Source organism: Leuresthes tenuis, unplaced genomic scaffold (assembly GCF_036924035.1).
Source record: "Leuresthes tenuis unplaced genomic scaffold, fLeuTen1.0.hap1 SCAF_16, whole genome shotgun sequence".
Classification (NCBI taxonomy): domain Eukaryota; kingdom Metazoa; phylum Chordata; class Actinopteri; order Atheriniformes; family Atherinopsidae; genus Leuresthes; species Leuresthes tenuis.
Genome location: NW_027325370.1, coordinates 30839722 through 30847425, shown reverse-complemented (window position 1 = coordinate 30847425; position 7704 = coordinate 30839722). Strand labels below are relative to the sequence as shown.

At 40.9% G+C, this 7704-nt stretch overlaps 1 pseudogene; it reads left to right on the top strand.

Moving 5' to 3' along the window:
* Nucleotides 1–3920: 3920 nt before the first annotated feature.
* LOC140271918 (uncharacterized) lies at nucleotides 3921–6479 on the top strand (annotated as a pseudogene).
* The last annotated feature ends 1225 nt before the right edge of the window (nucleotides 6480–7704 follow it).

The window sequence follows — 7704 nt, the reverse complement described above, 5'->3', positions numbered from 1 at the left end:
CTTCAACCATCATATCTTAACAAGTTGTGGTGTTTTCAGAGTCCTCTACACAAATGTGTGTTAAGACAAAATAATGGTGAAATTGAGTTTTCTTTGCTTTCTCAAACTCTTAACACTAGAATGAGATCTTCTACTTTACACGCCCAGGCGAACGGCATAACAGTTTCAGGCATATTATTGACTGAAAGTGGAGTGTAAGCCTGCGTCATGCCCCGACCTCAGTGAATCAAACTCAGGAGACCCGCAAGAAGAAAGTAAGAAGAGAAGAAGAATGAGAAGTTGAGAAGATCAGTAAATTAGAATGGAAGTCAGAAATAAAGACAGAAAGACGAAAGGATGGAGAGAGAAGGAAGAAGAAAAAAGATCTGAGCAAAGAAAGAAACAGAATGAACCAATAGAAAGATCAAGTTTTTTGTGTGTTTTTCATTGGTCCATCATTATCTCGTCTCCATGTCTGTTTTCGTTGCATGTGCCAAAGTAAGGTCTGCCCCTTTCTTCCTTTTCAGACAGTACGGTCGTGTTGAGAGAATTCACTGTTAAAATGATAAATGACTCCTTTAACTGTAAATAGTAACTAAAATTTAACTTGCCCTGTCCGAATCATTAAGTGTTCCCTATATAATCATCCATAATCAATGCATTTCTCCTGTTTGTCTTTAGGGTTCAAGTTCAAGTTCAATATATTCAGAGTTTCATTCAATATATTCAAGGTTCATTCAATATATTCAGAGTTTCATTCCATATATTCAAGGTTCATTCAATATATTCAGAGTTTCATTCCATATATTCAAGGTTCATTCAATATATTCAGAGTTTCATTCAATATATTCAAAGTTTCATTCCATATATTCAAAGATTAATTTCCTGAACGGCATGCCATAATATATATAACAAATCGCTGTTGCATGCTTCTTTACGTAATTTCGGTCAATTAAAATGAGAAGTGTGGCTTTGAGACTGCTTAACATTAATTTTAACATACCAGATTCTGTCTTTTTCCTTCTTTTGAAGGAGGTGCCCACATATACGAGGTTAATTAAGATTTATTTAGATAGTGAGAATACTATTTGTAAATCCTTTATATTCTATCATGTCATGCTACACAAGTATAAATCTGTAAGGTCAGTTTATGAACATGTTCATTGATTCATAACTCATGCACACCTGTACACACTGATGGCATGTGCATGTCTTGTTTTGCTATCCGTTTCCACAGATTTGTACAGACTTTCTTCTTCAGAGTGTAGGTGGGCCCTGTATGCAGGACTAACCCTAATCCACCCACTAATCTTGCTGCAGAATGTTGTAACAGGTGATTAACAGGTTGTAACAGTGTTCTCACATTAACATTTAGTATCAGTTCAGTTCACTTTGGGGTCTCAGCTGATGAAGTGGGCCTAATGAAAAAGTAGCTGATACATGGTACAGTTAACTGAAAGCACCTGATCAGTGAAGCTAGTGGAATAAATGCATCCTCTTTGTTCAATTATGGGGGCAAAGTTGTGCTTTTGAAAGAATAAATTTACTATTAAAAAGTTCCTGAAATTGAGTAAATATAGCTTAGTAGCATATTTACCATCTTCAGCAACTGACAAGTACAAGCAATGAATAACTTTATCATATTTGAAGTCTTCCCTTTGCATATGCTCATTCCATCCCCTGCAGCATACTACTGCTCTTGATCAGATTCGTCAGTCCAGACAGGAGACCGTTTGCAACGATAAGGAACATGTTATTTTGCTTAAGCAAGCTCTCTTACTAGGCATACAATATAGGAAAAGTTGAGCTTCCAAAAACACTATTGTGCTTGTGAATTAAAATGGTAGAGTATATATTTATCAGTTTAGATTCATGATTATTCATTCTGTTTGACCCAAACCTGTGTCAGACACATTGCACAGCAATGGTTAGCTGTGGCGAGGCCAGTTCATCCATGCAAACTGTTAAACTGTAATCAAATTTGATGTGTATGGCACTTCTTATGGAACATTTGCAACACAAAGGATGACAGGATAAACACAACAAAAACTATAAACCCGCCATCCCTCCCCTGCTCCTACATACCCAGCAGACAAACACCAGTAACACTGAAAATAGCAGCCTTCAAGTCTTACATTGTTTAACCAGGTTTAATCATTCAAATCATATTCTGAGGACTTGGAGATTTATTTCATTTATATGAATTGGTGACTATAGATTGATATAAAAATGGAATTCAACAATCAGTTTATGCTAGAAAAGGTATTCATAAATGTAATTTCTAATATGAAATAGTCTTGCATACATTTCACTAGAGAGCTGTTTCTGAAATAATCCAACAGATTAGGTGGTGTAAATATGCTTAAAGATGATTAATTTATTCATTCATTTTGTGTGGGGTGAAGATCCCATGACCACCTAAGTATCTTCCCAAGTTTATTTCCTCATTTTAAACAATATCCAGGTATCCATGTTCTTTACAATGGAAAAGTAAGAAACCAGAGAAGAGTTGAATCAAGCTGTGCTAAACTATGTAATGGAAAAGGGCCATATGTGACTTATTCATTTTTTCAGGGTCTGTGTGTTTGACCAACGCTCAAAACATCTCAGAGGTAGCTGAGCTATTTGTGATTTGGAAAATCAAACCTCTCTACACTGTCCTTCTTACACTGTTCGTCTTTAAATGTGATTAAGTCTACTTCAACGCTGTTGCTAATCCTACTGCTATTTCTATCTTTGTGTAATCCTGTTGCAGCTACTTCAAATAAGCAATTACACCAACGGGGCAAAAGAAGGTAGAAACACAGACACAGGTTAGAAAATGCTAGACTATTAAAGAGTCTCTGTGTAAAATGCTCCTTACCTGGCTTTAACTTTGGCATCTTATACTGCCATATGAAGCAGCAGGTCATGACCACAGAAAGCAGGAAAAAGACAATCATGCTGAGCATGGTCCATTTCACCTTCATCTTGGCTAGTGGTTGTTATGGGCATCAAACAAAATCTAGGAAAAAAGGGTTTTAAAATGAAATATATCTTCAGTAAATATAAAGTATAAACCTCTCTGGGGTTTTTTCTTATGATATTAAACCCGTTTTGGGCTGACACTTCATTATCTTCACAGACAATAGTAACATGACATTGATTTTCTTACCAAATGACTGAAAACAAGCTTCTCTTAGATGCCTGTCATTATCTTTGAAGTAGTCATCTGCAGACAGTAAAAATCCGCTTTCATTTTTGTAAGGTCTGTAGGTGAGAAGCCAGCATGACTGCTTTAACTCAATTCTGGTGAGTCTGAGCAATCAGTTGCCACAGACTGTCACCTACACGCACTTAATCCTGACTGTGATCACTGGCTCCAGATAAAGGTCTGAATCTCTTCCCGCTGCGCTGTGACATCATAATCTGCCAGGTGATTCAGCTACACAGCCAAACTGAAAAAAGGCTGTTGATTGGAAACATGCTTAGTCCTGGTCCTCAGCAATCAAATCACTGGTCAGCGGACACTCTTTTGAGGACAGTAATGTACACGTTCTGGACAGAGAAGACAGATGGTTTGAAGAAGGAGTCAAGGAAGTCATCTATGTTAAACTGGAAAAACATCTTTGAACAGAGGAGGCGGCCTCAGGTTTCACATTCCCAGCACCTACAATGCAGCATGGTCTCTCCTCCCAGACAGTTTCACAATCATTCACAACTGATAATGACTTTGTAGCTTCACTAAAAAGGCACAGCTTTAATAACATGACAAGAGTAATGAATGCCAAATGCAGAAATGCTGACACGACAGACACGGACATTCAAGACCACTGTGTGAAGAACTTATCGGATAGGGACCTCCCCCTTCCAGAAAAGGATGTGTTAGCCAAAGGACTCAACAGTTGTTGTCCACAACAGCTTCACTAAAAAGGCACAGCTTTAATAACATGACAAGAGTAATGAATGCCAAATGCAGAAATGCTGACACGACAGACACGGACATTCAAGACCACTGTGTGAAGAACTTATCGGATAGGGACCTCCCCCTTCCAGAAAAGGATGTGTTAGCCAAAGGACTCAACAGTTGTTGTCCACAACAACTGCCAGTGGTGGACCTCATTACAGCTACTGAATATGCAATAAGGAATAACAAAATCTCTGAGGCAGAGGCAGAACTGCTACGTATGAAGGTAACAGCAGCCCTCTCCAGAACTAAAAGTCCTCCCTCCAATCTCACACCACAGGAAAGGAAGGCAGTGACATCTCTCAGCAGAGACCAAAACATCCCCATTCTGTCACCTGACAAGGGAAGATGCTCTGTGGTTCTCAACACAGCCAATTATCACAGAAAAATAACATAGCTGAGTGATAACACCTCATATGAAGCCCTGAGAAGGGACCCCACAACAACTCTAAGAAGAAAGTCACAGATTACCTTCAAGACCTGGAATAGGACAAAGTCATCGACCGCTCCTTCTACCACAGACATTACCCTGGGGACGCCACACCGTGTATCTATGGACTGCCCAGGATACACACGGAGGGAGTCCCACTCAGACCCATGATCAGTAGCATCAACTCGGTCACCTATAACATTGCTAAACACCTTGCCTCCATCTTAGCACTGGTAGGAAACACTCTGCGTCATATACAGAACTTCACAGACTTTGCGAAGAAGATCCAACATCTGAAACTGTCCCGAAGTGAAACCATTGACGTGACCTCACTTTTTACCTGCATACTGTTTTCAGCAGCAGTGGAGACTGTCAGGAAACGACTGCAGCAAGAGGTCTCACTGAGCGACAGAACCAGCTTCAGTCCTGATCAGATCTGTGTCCTGTTGTACCTCTCCACCACCTATTTCAAATACAATGACTGTTTCTACGGACAGAAGCACGGCTGTGCCATGGGATCTCCAGTGTCCCCCGTTGTGGCAAATTTTGTATGGAGGAAGAGGAAAGCAAAGCACTGAGCTCATACAAAGGAACAGCAGCAAGCCACTGGTTCAGATATGTGGACGACACCTGGGTCAAAACCTGTGGATACCCATACTGGGCCTTTGTCACATCAGCAAAGACAAATGGACCAAACCACACTAGTAAAGAAGCTAAGAGGAACAGTCTCAAACATACTGTAATTCCATATGTTGCAGCAGTCTCAGAGAAACTTCTCCAAACATGACATTCCGGTGCACTCAGACAGAGACTGCTTCACCCAAAGGACAAAACACCCAAACCAAAACTAAGTGGTGTCATGTATGCAGTGCAGTGCAGCGAGGAGTGTGTGTCTGTACACAGAAGAGACCAAACAGCTCCACAAGCTAATGACACAACATAGGACAGCCACCTCTTCAGGTCCAGACCCAGCAGAGCACCTACATTTGAAGGAAAAGGGACACTTTGAGGACAGTAATGTCCACATTCTGGACAGAGAAGACAGAAGGTTTGAGAGAGGAGTCAAGGAAGACATCTATGTTAAACTGGCAAAAACACCTTTGAACAGTTGTACAGTTTCAACAAGACAAGTACAATAAGCACTGAGGAAGATCAAGCCCCTGCAAGGCAGCAGGACCAGACAACATTCCGGTGTGGACCCTCAGAGCATGTGCCAACGAACTGGTTGTCCATTTTCAACCTTTCCCTCAGCCAAAGCACCATTCCCATCTGCTTCAAGAACACAACCATCGTCCCCCTCCCCAAGAAGAACCCACACATCTGCCAGTAGCACTCTATTTCGAATCATAGCGTGGTGAGAGTGGTTCTGGCCCACATTCAAAACAGTATCCCAGATATCCTGGATCCCCTGCAATATGGCTACTGGCCCAATAGGTCGACCTCAGACACCATTGTAATGCCCTCCACCACTTCTTCTCCCATCTGGAAAACAAAGACTCCTACATCAGGATGCTCTTTATTGACTACAGCTCCGCCTTCAATATGGTCATCACTCACAAACTCACCCACAAACTGTTCACACTTGGCCTGTATCCCACCCTCTGTGACTGGATCCTGGACTTCCTGATAGGCAGGCCCCAGTCTGTCAGGATTGGTACAAAGACCTCAGCCAGCATAACTACACACACTGGCACCCTACAAGGATGTGTCCTCAGCCCCATCCCGCCGTTTGCTGACGACACCGCAGAGATTGGCCGCATCACTGGGGAGGAAAAAGCAGCCTACAAGAGGGAGGTGGACAGACTGGTGGCGTGGTGTGATGAGAATAATCTCACCCTCAACACAGAGAAGACGAAGGAGATGATAGTGGACATGGGGAAGACAAGGAGACTTCATTGGCCACTGTTCATCCAAGAACCTGAAGTGAAAACGATGAGCACCTTCAAGTACCTGGATGTCCACATCAGTGAGGACCTGGTCAACCTGGACACTAAACACCACACAGCTGGTCAAGAGGGCTCAACAACGGCTGTACTTTCTGAGGAGGACAATACTCCACTACTTCTCTACCTCAGTGAACTGCACACACTGGACTTGTATCATTATAGCACCCAGTACATTTAAAGTATTATTGCACTCCTGCACTGTTGATCTTGTGTTGAGCCGTGTTGAACTTCTGCACACATGCACAGCTATAGCAGTGTTATTTCCTATTGTATATACTTAAGTATTTATATTCCTACTGTATTTTTGAACTTGCTGCCCTTTTACTTTATTGTGTCTTTTTTATTCAATTGTGCCCTTTCAGTCTATCAGCATTCTTGCAGACAGCAAAGGAAGAATCTCATTGTACAGGAACGTGTTTCTAACATGTACTGTATATATGACAATAAACGCTTGAATCTTAAATCACTATGTTTAAAGTACGTAAAGTAAATTTTTATTTATATAGCACCTGTCAAGACAAAAATCACAAACTGCTTCATAATGAAATACAGGAAACATGAAAAATATAAAAACACAACAACAGCTTGTTAGTTAGTTATAATTAGTTAGTTATAATGATAGTCGCTTGCAGAGCAAAGCAATAGATTATAAATTCCTAACTCACTCTTTTCGATACCTATGGGGAGAAGAGTGAGACTATAAAACTTATCAAAAGAAAACTCTGTCCACGCTAGGAGGAAAAAAACTAAACTTATCCCTCTCCGAACCGTCGGAGGCTCTATAGAAATTTAACAAAACCAATAAACAAAAGAGGCTCCTTCTAATGGAGTTGCTATGAAAGTTATCACTAGAAATCAAAGACACTCCTCTACCGGAGGTACTACTGAAAATCCGAAAATACAAAGAAAACTTTACTTTGCTAAATCTATGAAAAAACTTACAACAAAAAATCGCTCTCAAGGAGGAAATCATTAACAAACAAGATCTATGGTTTACGTCGGCGTGGAATCACTGTGGAGGCTAGCAGACGAAAGCTCGAGAGACAATTCAACACACTGGCAACGAGACAAAGGAAGACGCAGACTAAATACACATGAGGGACCAAGGGGAACAGGTGGAAACACTTGGGAATCAGGGAAGACAATGAGACACATGACACGGGAGGAAGAGCAAGTTATCTGAAACGAGAGGAGTTGTTAATTTAAAAATAAAACAGGAAGTGACAAGAAAACAAAAACTTAAGAGCATTAAACATCTAACAGGGGCAGAACATGTAAAGGACTTTTTATCTAATTCAGTTCTGACTTTTGTGAATCCACGGAACTCAGGCAAAAAGTAAGGGAGTTCCAGAGAGTTACAAAGGCTCTGTCACCTTTAGTTTTCAACCATTTACTGCATAGCC